The sequence below is a fragment of the Lampetra fluviatilis genome, chromosome 60, assembly GCF_964198595.1.
Source record: "Lampetra fluviatilis chromosome 60, kcLamFluv1.1, whole genome shotgun sequence".
NCBI classification, from domain to species: Eukaryota; Metazoa; Chordata; class Hyperoartia; order Petromyzontiformes; family Petromyzontidae; genus Lampetra; species Lampetra fluviatilis.
The window spans coordinates 1,669,920-1,687,719 of NC_136334.1; the positions used below are offsets into that span (position 1 = coordinate 1,669,920).

A 17,800-nucleotide genomic window follows, 5' to 3' on the forward strand; every position below is an offset into this window, starting at 1 on the left:
CATGTCAATGAGAGATTTGGAGCTTTCGTGACTGCAGGAATTACTAGAGAGACAACACAGAGCACGTGTGTTAGCATGTTTTTTTCCACAAGTGTCGTTAATGCCTTGCAAAAGGCATCTATTTGTTATTTCGAACACATGACCACAACTCCTGTGTTATTGCCAGAAAGAGTCAAACCTATTCTTATTTTTTCAGAAAAAAAACACGTTGCTTTTTGTATGATTCATTATTAACACCAAATAGAAACTTTTTTGCAAGGAGTCAAGTCTGCGTTAACCACACACAGAGTACATGTGGTGAACATGCCAAGAAACTCTGATAACATGTACATATGTCAGGTCCAACTACGGTTACCACCTCTACAATATGAAACTGGGATACATCACGGGAAGAGGACTGGATCACACAACAATTAATTATCAGAGCACGTGTGTTTGCATGTTTGTGTGTGTGGTTAATGCAAACCTGATGCCTTGCATAAGGCATCACATTTGGTGGTTGAACATCTGAACACACCTCCTGTTGTATGTCCAGAATGGGTAATAATAAAGCGTTTCTTCACCGTTTCATTAAGTCCAGGACAGGTAATAAGTGGAACGTAAGGGGAGTTCTTCAACCACCCGGCACTGTCACCATCTCAGGGATGGTGACCCACACCCAGTCCAGACCACTGGCTCCACAGCTCACCAAAGCCACAACCCGCAGAGGTCAAAAGTCCACGCCCTCCAGTCAACACGGTGGATTTAAGGCACGTGTTGGGGATATCATTGTGTCAGCAACGCACAAGCGTTTCATGTTGTGTATCAGTGTGTTTTGTGTCAGTAAGACAAGAGCTTTGTGTTGTGTATCGGTGTGTTTTGTATGAGTAAGGCATGCGTTTCATGTTGTGTATTGGTGTGTTTTGTATGAGGAAGGCAATAGCTTCATGTTGTGTATTGATGTGTTAGTAAGGCAATAGCTTTATGTTGTGTATTGGTGTGTTAGTAAGGCAATAGCTTTATGTTGTGTATTGGTGTGTTGGTAAGGCATGTGTTTCATGTTGTGTATTGGCGTTTTGTGTTCGTCACGCACGCATTTCACATTGTGTGCTCGGTGTTATTTTGCGCCGAAATGTGACGTCGATATTCCCGGCACAACATCAAAACCCTGTGCCACCCGCGAAAGGCTTTCCAACTGCTGCTCTAAACCAATCATCAATGAACAGATGACTGCACAAGGATATAAACGACGACGATCGAAAAAAGTGCCAAGGCGTGCAGGCTTTTGGAGTGTCATTCACGAGTTCAGAGTCTGCCAAGGAGATTGCCTCTTTGCCATTCGGGCGTAATTTAAGGTTCCAAGTCGGGCAAAACCGATCATCGGACTGCGATCATTAAACGGGGTGAGTTAATGGTAAACTCGTTTTACCTTAACATTCGATTTTTTTGTGGCAGCCCACTCACGTGAGAAAATAAAAAATAATAAAACCCCCACGGGAAAATGTGAAAGTGCCGACTCGGCGTGCCGAAAGCCAACTGAAACCCATTCGTCCGTCGGCTTTTTTCTTCGCGGGGAGAGCAACGGGCCGAGCGTTCGCAAACGGCGCCGCGAGATCCGTGCCGGACGATTATGGTGAAGGGACGCGTCGTGAAATCAATAGCCCGGCGGCGAGTGTAGGTTTGCATGGAGCCATTTGTGTTCATCCGGACGAGAAGGGGGCCCCGCTCCCCCACACCCACGTCGTACGCGTCTCGACGGGGGGGACGGGGGGGGGGTGTGGGGGTCGTTTGACCATACTTCACCACGCCGTTCGGGCACGCGTTGGCGAAAGCGGGCGGCGCAGAAGTAGGAGCAGCATTGAATCCAAAGGCGGAGCCAGGATTTTCAGGTAGGGGGGGCAACCCCTCCAGCAATGAAAAATGATAGAGGAGTTGTTAGTAAGTAAGAAGTTGTCCCTTGCTTTTTATTCGACGTGTGCGCGGCGATGGCGCAGCCATCGATCGAGGGTCTAATTCGCACCGCGTTGTGTGATCGGCATCGTGCTCGCTGAAGCCTTCGGGGAAGTCGTGTGCTGTAGACGCAGCTGCACACAATTCTGTGAGTCACTTATAACTGCTTTGCTGTTAATTATTGCCAAGTGTAGGGGTGTTACGGAGGGGCTGTATACAATGGGATCAGATGGGAAAGAAACACAGTGGGCGTGGCTATGTCGGTGCACGGGCAGGTGCTCCCAGCGACGTCCGCATCGGGCAGCCTGGGGGGCTGACTCGGAGCTGGGATCCCCTGGGGCCCCACCCCTCAGCGGGGGGTTTGGTATAAAAGGGGATGAGCCGGAGGGCTCGGGGAGAATATGTTAAGCTAAACCAGTGAAGACCGAAGATCGTCCAGATAGAGCCCTGGACTCCCCTGGATCGCCGCCCTTATCAGGGCTGCACAGGACCGAGCCAGCGGCGTGGTCCCGAGAGCCAGAGCGGTGCTCTTATCAGAGCTGGTCTGGGACTCCGGGTACCGTAAGCCCGACTTACCAGTGTCGGGCCAGATAGCCTCCCCTAGCCCGTTAGTGGAGGACTAGGAGGTAGGTTAGGCATAGCTAGCAAGTGTATTCCCAGCTAGCCGGGTGAGGGGGCCGATACCCCCTCCAGTGTTGTATGTCCGTGATTGTGCCAACTGACGCGGAATAAATACGTGTGCCTCCAACCCCCGGCGTCCAAGAGTCCTCAACTATATTACATCTGGTGACAGAAGTGAACGACCACGAACATGGACACGCGCCGGACAGCTCGAGCCGGGGTACCGGAGGCGGACGACACCGATGCAGTTGTGGAGCCCGAGACGGCTGAAGAAGGCATCGAGCAGTCGGGGCCGGATGCATCCACTCCGCAGCATCGGGATGGTAGGGATCCGTCGACAGATGGACTGAGGCAGGCTCACGCAAAACTGGCGGAGCTGCTGTACGCTGCTGCCGCCACGCTGGAACAGATCACACGGCTGGGGGCTGGTGGACCGCCACGGGCGACGACAGCCGACGACCAGTGCGCCTTCCCGCCATTTCGACGGAGCCCGACTTCGAATCTCCCGCCATCGCCGCAGCAGCTGCTGAGGGCGTGGCCGGCCTGAGCATCGCGTCCGACATCGGACGTACAGTGGCTGCCGCGTCATCACCAGCGGACAGAGCGTCACCACTGGTGCAACCGGCGATGCCATCCGTCGTTCGCGCCGAAGCCGAGCCGAGTGACGGTGACAACGGAGAGCGACCTTCCACGGCGGCCGCTGCGTTGCACCAACGGCTACCTCCACTCAAGGAGTTTGTGGGCGAGGATGGCGACTGGGGCGGCTTCCAGCGGCGCTTCCTCGCACACCAGGAAATGGCGCAGTGGACAGATGCCGAGGCTCTCCGCGCGCTGCCGGCGCTCCTCGACAGCGACGCCCTCGCCACTCTTACATCGGCGTCGAAGGACAAACGCTCCACGCTACAGATGGCACTGCAGCTGCTGGCTACAGTCTACGGACCACCGTCGGACTGCAGGCAGCTCTTTTATGATCGCCAGCGGGGTGCAAAGGAGTCGCCCCTGGCGTATCGTACGAGTCTCCTGGCACTAGCAAAGACGGCCTTCCCACGAATGGACAACGAAGGCGTGGACGCTATGGTAACGGAGAAAATCCTCCTGCTGGCAGACGACTTAGACATCGTCGTCGTGGCACAGGACGACGCAGAAATGTGTTCCCTCCAGGCTGCACGACTCCTCCACGCCAACCTACTCTCGCAGCGACGGAAGGCCAGCAAGGCAGCGACCGGGCGTGCTGTGGCTGCAGCCACACTCCCGGCGGAGGAAATTTGCGCCGTCGACCGTCAACTGCAGCAGAGAGCGGGAGTACGGGCGGGCCGGGACGGGTCGAGCCGCCTCGACCATCCATCGTCGTCGCCAGCGCTCCTGCGCTGTTACAATTGCAGCATCCGGGGCCATGTCGCCTCGGGGTGCCGCTCTCCTCGACAGCGCGGGACGACGCCTCGACAGGACGCCGGCCCTCCTCCCAAGCTCCATCAACATAACCCGGCGAGTCGCGGCACCCCTCATGTTTGGCCCACGCACACACCCGTCACACACTCGCACACCGCAGCGAACGGGGGGCCGACATTGCACACCGTCGCGCCAACACGCACCACTGTGGGGACTCATATCGAACCCAGCCAGTGGTCCGTGTTGGCCCATCGCGTTGTGGCCGCATCGTCGGGGTCGTCAGCCGTTGTGGGGCACATTGATGGGGTTGAGGTGCGCATCCTGGTCGATACGGGAGCATCGGCGACCATCATTTCAGAACTAATTTACAATATTCTTCCTGTCCAGAGCCGTCCTTTGCTGCCCGTTAACGTTCCATTCTATGCTGCTAACGGGGGCTCACTTGGCATCATTGGACAAATTCGAGCGCAAATTTGTATCGGTGATATCAAATTATCTGGCCCGATTTTTGTTTCCTCCTCGCTGGTGGTTCCGTGCCTGCTGGGGACGGACTTCCTGGGCAAAATGACAATTCGTATTTTGATCGACCAGGGCTGCATTGAGCTCCCGTCGGGCCGACGCATGGCGTTTCTGCCGTCCCCCGCTGCGGGTCGGACGGCGTTCGCGACGGTACCGGCGTTCGTCGATAGAACGGTACGCGTACTGCCGGGGGCACAAATGTTGGTGCCTCTTAAACTTCGTCGGCCCTTCGCTAAAGGCATTGGGGACCAGGGGGTTCTGCTGGGGCCGTCTAGGGCCGGGGTTAGCGGACCTCATTTAATTCTGGCCCAGACCATCGTTAAAGGGGACGGGGATCCTTTCATCGCGGTCCTCAATGTGGGGTCGCAGACGGTGGTGGTTCCACAGGGGACCGTGCTTGCTCACGCAACGCCGGTGCCCTGTGAGGAACCCGTCGCGAATCACGTAAGCACTGTCCCTCTGCCGCGACCACATTCGGACAGCGATGAAGGGTGGCTCGAGGCGCTTTGTGCGGGATCGACGGACCTGTCGGATTTAGAGCGTCAAAAGCTTAAAACACTGCTGCGTGAATTTTCCGACGTTTTCAGTCGGAACAAATTCGATTTGGGCTGTACTCATCTGCTGCGTCACCATATTGATACAGGTGACAGCGCGCCAATACGCCAGAATCCTATTTGGTTAAGTCCCGCCGAAAAGGACCATGTCAAATCGGCCGTTGATGACATGTTAGCCGCCGACATCATTTCTCCCTCTACCAGCCCTTGGGGAGCGCAGATCGTCCTGGTTAAAAAACAGGACGGCTCGTTGCGTTTTTGCGTCGATTTCCGTCGCCTCAACAAAATTTCTGTTGCCGACGCATACCCGCTCCCACGGATGGACGAATCGCTTGACGCCTTGGCGGGAGCGCGATTCTTCTCCACATTGGATTTGCTTTCGGGATTCTGGCAGCTTCCTCTGGACGATGATTCAAAGCCTAAAACTGCATTCCGTACACCGCACGGCCTGTTCCAATTCAACCGGTTGCCGATGGGACTCCACTCAGCGCCGGCAACTTTCCAGCGATTGATGGAATTGGTTTTGGCTGGATTGCAATGGAACTCGTGTTTGATTTATTTGGATGACGTTATCGTCTTTAGCAAAACATTTGACGAACATCTCCAGAGGTTGCGGGCGGTTTTCCTCAAAATGCGGGCTGCTAATTTGAAATTTAAACCCCAAAAATGTCATCTGTTACGCGAATCTGTGCGTTATTTGGGACATATCGTCGGATGCTCAGGTATTGCTACCGATCCCGCCAAAACGCAGTGCGTCAGCTCCTGGCCGACTCCCACCTCTGTGGGAGAGGTCAGGAGTTTTGTTGGATTCGCGTCGTATTACCGACGGTTTGTCGCGGATTTTGCGACGATTGCGAAGCCCCTACACGCTTTGACGTCAAAGGGGGTCCGGTTTCATTGGGGACAGGAGGAGGAGGCTGCTTTCCGCTCCCTTCGGGACGCTCTGGTAAAAGCTCCTCCCTTGGTTTACCCCGATTTTTCTAAACCCTTTTTGCTCGACACCGATGCGAGCAACACGGGTATTGGGGGCGTGCTTTCCCAGGTGGTTGACGGCGTAGAACGGGTAGTCGCGTACGGTAGTCGGGTGTTGTCTCCAGCGGAGCAAAGATATTGTGTCACCCGTCGGGAACTGTTGGCAATTGTCAATTTCATCCAACAGTACCGCCCATATCTGTACGGTCGGCGTTTCACCGTCCGTACAGATCATGCGGCACTACAGTACGCCCTGCGAGTTCAACAACCATCGGGACAATTGTCTCGATGGTTGGAGATTCTCCAGGACTTTGATTTTGAAACTACGTACCGTAAGGGCGTTCGCCACACCAATGCGGACGCTCTGTCGCGCATGCCAACCACCTCCGAATGCGCATGCCTCCTGGGGTCGGGACGTTGCAGGCCTCTGGGTCAGATATCCGTTCCGGTCTTGGCGGCCGCCGACGACGCAGCATCAATGACGAATTCGATCGCACAACAGGGAAAAGATTCCCTGTTGGGGTTGCCTGTCACTGAATGGGGGCGCCTCCAGATGGAGGATACCTCCCTCCTCGCGTTGCGTCGTCGCGTCGGGGGTGCTGGGCGGGGGAGGGGTGATGCCGACTCATGGGAAAAGGTCCAGGGTATGCTAATGCATTGGAACGGGAGATCCCATCGACACCGGCTGGTGGTCCCTTCTGGGTTGCGGGGTAAGGTGGTGTGGGCCGCTCATGAGCGCCTCCTCCACCTGGGGACCCAAAAGACCCTCGCCTTGCTCCAGCTTTATTTTTTTTGGCCGGGCATGACAAGGGATGTCGCGGATCTGTTGAGGTCATGCCCCCGGTGTGCGCAACGGAAACCACCAACACGGGAGTCTAACCCGCCTTTGCAATCTATCAAAGTCTCCAGAGTCAACGAGCTTGTCGCGCTGGATATTCTGGGCCCATTCCCCGCCACCCCCAGGGGCAATAGATATTTGTTGACCGGTGTGGAATACTTTACGCGCTGGCCTATGGCCTGGCCCCTTGCCAACCAGTCGGCAGCAGCCATCGTGGAGGCCTTTTGTCCAGGGATACGTCCTGGACAAAGGTGCTCCGGAGCGGCTGCTGACCGACCAGGGCAAACATTTTTCCGGCAAACTACTCCAACAAGTCTGTGAGCTCCTGGGCACGAAAAAAATTCGTACCTCCCCGTATCACCCGCAAACTGACGGGATGGTTGAGCGTCTGCATCGAACCATCACGTCGATGTTGTCACAGCAGGTTTCGGACTCACAGACCGATTGGGACCTGCAAATTCAAGGGGTCTTGGCAGCATATAGAATGGCCCCCCATGCGGCAACGGGATTTTCCCCCTTCTTCCTGATGTATGGCCGCGAACCTGACCCGCCTGTTCGGGCCCAGCTGCGGATCCCCGCGCCGCAGGGTAAAACTAAATTGGCCGACCATGTTAAATTTAATCTTGCTAAATTAACAGAGGCACGGGATGCTGCCATGCAAAATTCCGACCTCCGTCAGAAAGCTAATGAGAGGCTCAGACTGGGTCGGGCGCACGTGCTGCAGTGGAAGCCGGGGGACAAGGCATGGCTGCACTGTCCACAGGTACCACTTGCAACCTCCTCTAAACTGGTGCGGCCGTGGCGGGGCCCTGTGGAGGTGGTTGAGGTTTTGCGGCCTCAGTGCGTACGCATCAAATGGGGGAAGCGGCGGTGGTTTGTGCACCCGTCCAGATTAAAACCCTTCGTTGCGGTACGAATTCCCACTTCACACACGCGTGGCCAAACATGTGGGGGGTCGACCGACTCACAGGGTCCGTCTCCGCTGCTCTCACCTAATGTGTTGCCGGCTGTCCCGCCCCCAGGTGCACCAGGAGTGACGGACTCACGCCCGACAACCCCTCCTGGGGATGCCAAGGGTCTCGCGGCATCAAAAAAACACTCAGTCGGAGACGGACAGTTGCCACCCGACAGTCCGCCATCCGGGGTTGCCCCGTGTGACGGGCCCGCTGCAAGAACGCGCGCAAAAATGCGCAGACTTTTGTGAGGGCCGGAGAAATGTACATATGTTGTGTTCATTGTGTGTTGTGTGGGTGGTGTGGTTCCTGCACACTGGATTGTACATATGTTGTGTTCATTGTGTGTTGTGTGTGTGGTGTGTTCTCCTACATATTGGATATAGGGTGCTCTTACGGTATTCGTATTTATTCAGGGGGGGTGCGCCGGGTTAATTCTCTTCTTGCTGTTGCGGTTCTTGTTGGTGTTCTTGTTATTGTTATTGTTGAAAAAAAAAATTGTGAGGCACACGCGGGTTCAAGGGGTAAATACACTTTTATTGTTGTTTTTTGCAGCCGGGACAGCTGCGAGCTGTACAGGGGGGGGTGATGTAGGGGTGTTACGGAGGGGCTGTATACAATGGGATCAGATGGGAAAGAAACACAGTGGGCGTGGCTATGTCGGTGCACGGGCAGGTGCTCCCAGCGACGTCCGCATCGGGCAGCCTGGGGGGCTGACTCGGAGCTGGGATCCCCTGGGGCCCCACCCCTCAGCGGGGGGTTTGGTATAAAAGGGGATGAGCCGGAGGGCTCGGGGAGAATATGTTAAGCTAAACCAGTGAAGACCGAAGATCGTCCAGATAGAGCCCTGGACTCCCCTGGATCGCCGCCCTTATCAGGGCCGCACAGGACCGAGCCAGCGGCGTGGTCCCGAGAGCCAGAGCCGGTGCTCTTATCAGAGCTGGTCTGGGACTCCGGGTACCGTAAGCCCGACTTACCAGTGTCGGGCCAGATAGCCTCCCCTAGCCCGTTAGTGGAGGACTAGGAGGTAGGTTAGGCATAGCTAGCAAGTGTATTCCCAGCTAGCCGGGTGAGGGGGCCGATACCCCCTCCAGTGTTGTATGTCCGTGATTGTGCCAACTGACGCGGAATAAATACGTGTGCCTCCAACCCCCGGCGTCCAAGAGTCCTCAACTATATTACACAAGTATTATTGTCCTATCTCATAGAGTCTCTAGCACGTAATAATATGCTACACAGTGGCAATGGGGGTCGCAAAATGCCAATTTATTACTAATAAACCCCAATGATCCGATCAAAATTAGGGATTTCGATCGGATAATTTGGGGGGCACGTGACGCCCCCCCCCCCCCACTGGCGCCACCAATGATTGAATCGACAGCATTGAGATGCACTCAGCTTGCACTGCTCTCCGCTGCCGACCACGCATCATATCGATACCTATAGCGCCTGTTATGGATAGCCGTCGCTCATCCAAGCACTATGCAGGCTCCTCCGTGCATTCCGGGTGAACGTGTTCCGAGGCTCCCTTGGATTATTACTGAGTTAAATGAAAATCTGAGGGAAGAGAGGACATTTAATGCATTCAAGATGGACCAATGTATGTATGTTGAACTTCTTTCGCACCGTACATAGCCAACCGTGCCAGTCGGAGGTGTGGGAAGGGCAACAAGCCAGACACAGAAATCAGTCGTAAGAAATGAGTTTGTCAATCGAGATGATGATTTAAAAGTGCGAAGCTCCAGTGGCTTCCTAACATCGGAAGGGAAGAGCATTCCAGACGGCCGCAGAGGCGCATCTGAAAGCGTCGCGCGATGCGGTGACCACCGTCTTTGCTCGACGGCCAGCCAGAAGCCGCTGCTACTGCTGCGAGGATGACGACCGGAATTCACGCGATGGTGGTTTGTGCTCCTTGACGAGATCAGCGAGGCGGTACTGTGGTTCATTGGTGGCAATGGCTTTGTGTGTAATGAGTGCATCATGTAGATTAGCTTCACTTAGGGTATTTTGTGAAACCGGCCACAAGTTATACAAATGCTCCAGAGGAAATGAAACTAATTTCAATGACTACCGCCATGGTTAAACAAGGGGCAAAGACTGTTAAGCTGTGAGATCACACAGCTTGGCTCAGAGCCAGATTCTGATATCTTGTGAGGCCAGAGCACCTCGGGTTTGGTTCCAGCTTGGCACAGAAAATAGTCCCAGCCTGGCACAGAAAATAGTCCCAGCCTGGCACAGTAAATAGTCCCAGCCTGGCACAGAAAATAGTCCCAGCTCAGCTCGGCTCGGTTGTGCCGGCAGAAAAGGGTATTTAATAGTGCACATTGTTGATCGTACGCTGATGCCAGTTTCATAACAGACCACAGTGCGACTGGGGCCACAACAATCGTAATTAGTGGGCAGCATCGTAACGTCGTCGTCCGCTGCCATCGCTCGCCGGACACCAATGAAGCCGTCCACCGCAGTTCGCCCCAACCTCAACACAAGCGCGATCCAACTCCCCTGCCGTGGACAAAAAAGGAATAAAGCAGCGGACGAGGCCAATCACGCGGGAGGTGGACCATCAACAGGTGTCGAGCCAGAACTCAACGGGTGAGTGCAGAACTCAAACAGAGGCAATGGCCTTCTCGTCGCACTGTGAGCCAGGGCGCGCCTCTCCACACCACGCATCAGCCCCCGCTCCGCCACCCACCCCCCCCCCCCCCGTTTGAGACGGCAAATCCTCGTCACGCCGGCACTCACCGCACCTCACTACCTCCATGGTGGGGCCCTCTCCTTGCCCATCCCACGCACGTGCATCAATCTCCAACCGCTCCCCTCAGGAGGCGAGTGGACGAGTTTAAAACCGTCACAAGCCGTGGGAATCGCCGCACTTGAGAGCCCATCCGGACAAACGGTGGGGAGGCTCGGGGTTTTTTTTTCACTTCTTGTTTCACAAAAGGCCCCCGGCTCTGGGGAGAGAATCCAATCGACAAAATATCCCGTTTTTTTAAGCTTGAGAGGTCAGCGGCCGCTTCGGGTGGGAGGGAGAGCTGCGGGCGGCTGAATTTGCTCGTAGTTCTCTACGGATCCCAAGCCTCTCCGAGAGCCAGAGCAACCGCGCGCGGCCCGGGGAGCGTCCTCACCCCCGACGTTCGTTCCGGTGACAGCAAAAAACGCAATCGAGTGAATGGGAGCGCGGGGAGTGGGAGCGTGTGGAGGGGGGGTGGGCGGCAGGGGACGCAAGACCGGAAGCGCGCGGGCTCAGCGAAGCGGCGGCAGCTGCACGTTGGCCTGACCACACGACGAGGAAATGCGATTAAGGAATCGGGAACGCTGCCTGGAGAAAGCTGGAGACGTCGCAGCACCAAAGCAATGGGAGAGCATGAAGAGGGAAATTCACAAACTCCACAGGTAAACACTCATTAATTGGCCAGGAACACCTTTATATATAGAGGACCGCAGATCTTGGGGGGAGGGGAATTTTATGCCAGCTCACCGCCTGGCTGCTACCTTGCCGCTCGGTCTGTGGTTCCTCGTGCCTCCAGTGATGTCTCTCTCCACGAGGGTGAGCGGGTGGTGGGTGGGTGGGTGGTGGTGGTGGTGGCGCATCACAGGGATGAGTTTAACCTGGGAGATGGAAAACAGAACTCGCGATACACAAAATAAACATGAGAAATAGTAGGCGACTCAATGCAGATCTGCGAAGGATGAGTACAAATAAAAGCCAGGAATGAAAACTGCTTTTCGGGTGAAGAGGGAGTTCAAGATGCCACACTTAGGAAACAGCGTCCTCCACGGTGCGTGAAAGAGAGGAAGCTCTGACAGCAGATGGCAACGGTGGACATTGTCAGAGAAGCAGGACCACCCGCTGGATGAGAATTGGCAGAGACCTATTTACTCCATACAGAATTGGCAGAGGCCTATTTAGTCGAGACCATGAGATATCATGGATCTTTGAGTCTGTGGACGTTTTTAAAATGCGTCTTAAAGCCTATTTATATACGCTTCCACTTGTTAAACTTTTAGTTAATTTAGCAAATGGATTCTTGAAATGTGTTTATAATATGAATATTTTAATGCTGAGCGTCTGCTACTGTGTCCTGTACAGTGCTCTGAGATCCTGGATGAAACGCGCAAAATTGTCGGAATTATTCTTTACTCGATGCTTACATGGAATGCCTCAATCATAGGATGGTGCCTCGGCCGTTACTTTATTCAATGAATCTATCGCCTCCCTAAACTGTACAAGCGAATCGGAGCAGAGGTGTCTGAAACGGTCATTGAAAAACGTCGTGGTGAGAACAGAATCCGCCGTGCAGAAGACCGCAAGGGAAGACGGGGCAGGTTGTGAGCATCGTAGATATTGTTTGGTAAATGAAACGACAGCGGTTGCGCTGTGGTGGGAGGGCCTCTGCGCAGGATGGAGGATGGTGGAGGAGGAGGAAGGCCGATTTGCCCGGGACAGACGTCCTTTGGCTTGGCTCTATGAGAGTTGAAAACAGCGGTCTCAACGATCGCAGAGAATAAAAGTGAGGGCAGATTGTGGGAGACTCTAAGGGCAGATCGTGGAGGTCGCAGCGTGTCTGGCTAAAGCAAAAAACTGCTTCAGCGTGTTACAACATCCTCTGGCGTGTGCCATGACGGGGGTACTGCAAGATCCGAGCGTGTCCGTCCGGTACTCGCCGAGCTGCATGGGCTTTCAGTAGCCGAAGGAACGCGTCATAAGGTCGCACTCATTACACGCACAAAGCGCTTGCCAGCAATGAACCACAATGCCTTGCCGATCTCGTCAAGGAGCATAAACCACCATCACGCGAAATCCGGTCGTCATCCTGGCAGCACAGGCGGCTTTTGGCTGGCCATCAGACAAAGACGGTGGTCACCGCATCGCGCAGCGCTTCGAGATGCGCTTCTGCGGCCATCTGAAACACTCTTCCTTCCGATATTAGGAAGGCACTCGAGCTTATGCACTTTTACATCATCTATCTTGAAAATGGATTTCTTCAGAACTGCTTCTTGTTGTGCTTAGTCTGCTGTCCTTCTCCCCCACACCTCCGATATGCGTGGTTGGCTACGTACGGCGCGAAGAACACATTCCTGCGGAGGGAACTGGTAGGAACGTTGGGTTGCTCGGTCAATGTCCAGGGTCAACGGCGGCGTGGTGTATTCCGCAAATATGGCCGACTGTGAGGGCGGGTACAAACCGGCGTGAGTAGGTTAAACGTTGAGTTTTATCAGGGCACCACGGGGTGACCAGCCCCTCCCCACCCAGCCCCACCCCTCTCACTCCCCCACCCGGCCCCACCCTTCCCACCCTCCCCACCCAGCCCCTCCCCACCCTCCCCTCTCCACCCAGCCCCACCCTTCCCATTTTTGGATGCACGACGGACGGACACAATAATCCCGTGGGCTGGTGTAACCAGGAGGTTCCTACCAGTAAAAAAAAGTGCAACATACACACATACATACACATACATACATACACATACATACATACACATAACAGCTGCAGGTTCTGGCACAAAGCAGAGGTGTGGTGGTGGCGGTGGCGGCATCTCAACATCTCTGGCCACGGCGATATCCAGGTTGGGTTTGCGTGGCAATAGCGCAACTTAACAACATGCAGTCAGCAGGGCCCGGATTAATGTTCCTGTAGGCCCGAGGCAATTTGTTTCGTAGGCCTTCAGTGTTAACTTTCTGAAGTTGGTACTACTGCCGCTGCCACTCAGCTCGTTTCACGCGTAGCAGAACAACTCCGCCGCGTCTTTCCTTGCACTGCTCTCTATTGAGAATGAGATTGTGCGAAAGACACCATTTGAGGATGTTAATCTCCGGTGTTCATTTCTCTCTCACCTCATGAAAAAAAAAACTACTGACATTTACATGACTTTGCCTCTTTGTATAAACACTGTCGCCTATTCTTGTTATGTATAATTCAAGAATATATCTTGGTTACATTTTTTATCATACAAACAAATATGGTCAAATGTTGTTTTCGAAGGCCCTTTAGTTTTGCCCTAGGCACAGTGCCTACTGCAGCCTATTGGATAATGCAGCCCTGGTGGGTGGGTGGGTGAGTGGGTGAGTGGGTGGGTGGGTGGGTGAGTGGGTGAGTGGGTGGGTGAGTGGGTGAGTGAGTGGGTGGGTGAGTGAGTGGGTGGGTGAGTGGGTGGATGAGTGAGTGGGTGGGTGAGTAAGTGGGTGGGTGGGTAAGTGGGTGGGTAAGTGAGTGGGTGGGTGAGTGTATGGGTAAGTGAGTGGGTGGGTGGGTAAGTGGGTGGGTGGGTGAGTGGATGGGTAAGTGAGTGGGTGGGTGAGTGTGTGGGTGGGTGAGTGGGTGGGTGGGTGAGTAGGCCCTAGGCACAGTGCCCACTGTGGCCGATTGGATAACGCGGCCCCTGGCAGTCAGTCCACTTTACACAGCAGCGAGACGGAAGGGGCAATGATGAATTGTCATCATCATCAAATCTCATGGCAAGCGCTGGAAAATTCCACGCGTTGCAAACGCTGTAATGCTCAGCACATGCTTGGCTATAGGCCACACTCTCACCCAGTGTGGTTGGGGAGTTTGAGTTTGTTTTTGTTTGTTGCGAATCACGTCGATGATGAATGGCACTTTCAGCTTAAATCAAGAACAGATAACGCAAGTTTTTCTTTAACTCAGTTTTCACTTTCAAGCGACTATCGCCAACCTATTCAATTGGTGCTTCACCCGCGCGTGTGTCCACGTACAGTTGCTGATCCACTGCTGGATGAGAGCCTCTCAAATCCCTGGGAGGGAGGTGGTGGTGGTGGTGGTGGGGGCGGTGTTATATGACCATTCTTCACCACGCTGGTCAATAGCGCCGTGCGCAATGGCCCCCCCCCCTCCTCGCATCAGTGCAATCACTAACATCATGAGCCAAGAATGTCTGTGTGTAACGCGCGTGACGTCACTCGACGTCGACTAGCCTCCCTAATTAATGATGATGAACAGGTGGGGTCCTCCACAAGGACCCCCCCCCCCCATTAATAATCATGAACGGGTGACGTCACTCCGCATGAAGGTGGAGCGGAAACGAAAATTTGTTTGCGCAAATTAGCTTTCATTTTGTCCTTTCTTTATGGAAAGTAAAGTGAATAAAGAAATAATTAATGTATAAAAAGCCAGAGCCTTGATGTCACGCTCACTCCGTAACGCTGTCATTAATAATCGTGATCGGTTGACGTCCCTCAACATGGGTGGGGGGGGGGGCTCTTTACCGAGAACTTAACCCTCATTAAAAAGCCAGAACCCTCATGCCACGCAAACTCTGTAATCCTATTGAGACGTAAAGGAAAAAGGGCATCGTGATGAACATGGGATATAACCGTGAAATAAAAACAAAGTCTGTGTTACCGGCCTTACAGATGGCACACCAATGGATGCACTGAATATGATTTCACTGCTTTTCGCTTGAATGTGTCAGATTTACTGCAATACACCCGTCCTTGGATGGGCTATAGGCCAGTGTCAAATAACTCACCGTCATCGTAAAGGCTCTTGGTTGAGCTGTCATTTGTGGTGGCCATGAATAAGAAGCTATACGGCTCAGTGGGCTTTACCTGATCAAATTAAACTAAAAATGAGTTTATTTTTAGCTCATATCGTGTGCGTGCGTTTGTTTGCAGTAACTTCCTGACCCGCCCCTAACTGGACATCTTGTTGAAAAAAAAAATATTCTTGGTTCTTTCAGTAAAGTTACGTAGAAGGGAAATAATAAAATAATAAAAATAAAACATAATAAAATACAATTTTCACGACGTTTCGGTCACAACGCAAGCAGCCGTCCTCAGGTGAAGAACAGGGCTGTCGGAAAGACAACCTCTTTCCAGCGTCTTTCCGACAGCCCTGTTTCTACACCTGAGGACGGCTGCTTGCGTTGTGGACGAAACGTCGTGAGAATTGTATTTAATTATTTTATTTTTATTATTTTATTATTTCCCTTCTACGTGACTTTACTGAAAGAACCAATAAGATGAATCTCTGCAGTCACGAAAGCTTTAAATCGAAAAACAAAAAGAGCTTTACAACTCATCAGTCCTCCTGCCATCGATTCTGACGATCACCAATCCCGCGATTCTAACGATCCGCGTGCAGGCGGCTGCACGCGAGCCAATTTCAACGCTCCATCTCCACTTTGTCCGCTACAAAACAAAGACGAAGATCCCCCCGTATAGCCTCAACAGACTGTCGGAGCAAGGGCTGTTAGCAAGCAGCAGCACCTATGAAGGCCGGCACTGTGGCACACGAGGGGTGGGTGGCCAGCACCACGCTCGACCGCCTTTGTCTCCCCCAGTGACGATGTTTACTGCACACCGCACTGGGTACTCATTTGAGGCTGAGTCGACCTTGGGGAGGCCCAATACCTTATATCATATACCAAGGCCGTAGCCATGGAGACAACATTGGGGGGGGACCAAATCTTCCAGGGCATCTGGGGGTCTCCCCCTCAGAAAAAAAAAATCTGAATTTGAAAACTAATTTCCTGCCTAAAATATAAAAAAAATTCATTAACACATAGGATGGACTTTTTATTTATTTTTTACAATAATATCTACTAGTGTATTGTATTACATTGCTCTTTTTTATCTTTTCTTGTTTCATTGTATGTAATGGCAGAGGTTAGGGATTAATAAAGTACAACCATAACCACAATCATAGAAACAGAAATCTATGCATTGTTACATGAAAAATCCAGATATTGTGGCCAAGGTTTAGCAAATTGTTTTAATTTATATAGCATAGCATTTATTATTTTTAAAAAAATAGTTTTAGCAATATATTGGGGGGGGACATTTTGAGCATATTTGAATATTGGGTGGGGATGTGTCCCCCCCAATATATATTATAATTACGGCCTTGGGGCACTGCGGCAACCACGCTCGGCCGCCTTTGTCTCCCCCAGTGTTTACTACACACCGCCCAGGCTACTTATTCGAGGCTGAGTCTACCTAGGGGACGAGGCCCTGGGACCCGGTGAGCGGGTTCGTAGCGGCTCACCGCGGCTACACTGCCGCTCCATCTCCACTTTAGACGGGACAACAACCGCCATTCGCCACTAAGTGGTGGTGACATCCCCACGACGCTTGTGCCAGGCTAGGTGCACGTTGAGGCCACGTGAAGTGTCGAACGCCCGCCGACAGGTCAAAGGGCAGACCCAGCAGGTGCCACGGGTCGACTGAGATAACCGAGACGACTGGCTGATGCACCACCTGAGCCCCCTACTGTGCCAACTTGCTGTGCTTTAGCTACCCGGCGCTCCGCACGTTGTTGTGAGCGTCGCTCCTCCGCCCTCCGTTGTTGTTGGAGGGCGACTGCCTCCAACTACCCAGTAGCCTCGCAGTGCACCTAGCCTGGCACTGTCCTGTAGCGTCTTTCACGAGCCTCCTCCACAGAGGCCGATCTTGACACCGCTGGTACCAGTCATCGGCAAGTCCACTCAGCTCCACGTCCTCCTGTACCACAACACTCCATCTCTTCTCTAGCCGGTGCCGCGCCCGTTTAGCCCCCTCGATCCGGCCGAACAGAAGCTGTTTAGGCATGCGGTGGCTGGGCATGCGGGCTACATGACCCAGCCAACGCAGCCTTGCCTGCCGGAGGAGCTCACCGATGGGACTTTGCCCAAATCTTTGGACGTGACACCACACAAAAGCACGCACAAACGCGCACAAACGCAACTTTGTGGGTTTTTTTGTAACAAAAGAGCTGGCAAAGAGCGAGAGAGAGAAAAATAGACCCCAGCTCATTGCAAACGAAACTTTAGCGACGTTTTTTTGTTACCTTCGAACGTTTTCACGCGACGGGGATTTAGTTTTGTGTCTTTGCAGAAACTCGGCGCCGCTTTTAAAACCTCGGGCGACACCACTCGATAATTAGGGTGGGGGGAGGCGATCGAAACGATTTAACTTAGCCGCAAATAATTACCGAACAGACTTTAAACACCGTAAAACGCTAAGTTGGACGCGGTGTTAAGTATTAATATACAGTATAAAACGAGCATGGTATGTTATTCTTTCGCGGA

At 53.3% G+C, this 17,800-nt stretch overlaps 1 protein-coding gene across 2 annotated transcripts in view; it reads right to left on the minus strand.

Moving 5' to 3' along the window:
* Positions 1 to 17,569, minus strand: part of RGN (regucalcin) — a 33,114-nt gene extending 15,545 nt beyond the window's left edge. Inside the window, exon 1 of one of the 2 annotated variants that reach the window (XM_078881182.1) lies at positions 17,560 to 17,569. The gene's annotated coding sequence lies outside the window, so the exon portion shown is untranslated. Of the gene's footprint in view, positions 1 to 11,253; positions 11,347 to 17,559 lie in introns of those variants that run through there. The other variant, XM_078881181.1, reaches the window with a different exon arrangement.
* Between the last annotated feature and the right edge of the window lie 231 nt (positions 17,570 to 17,800).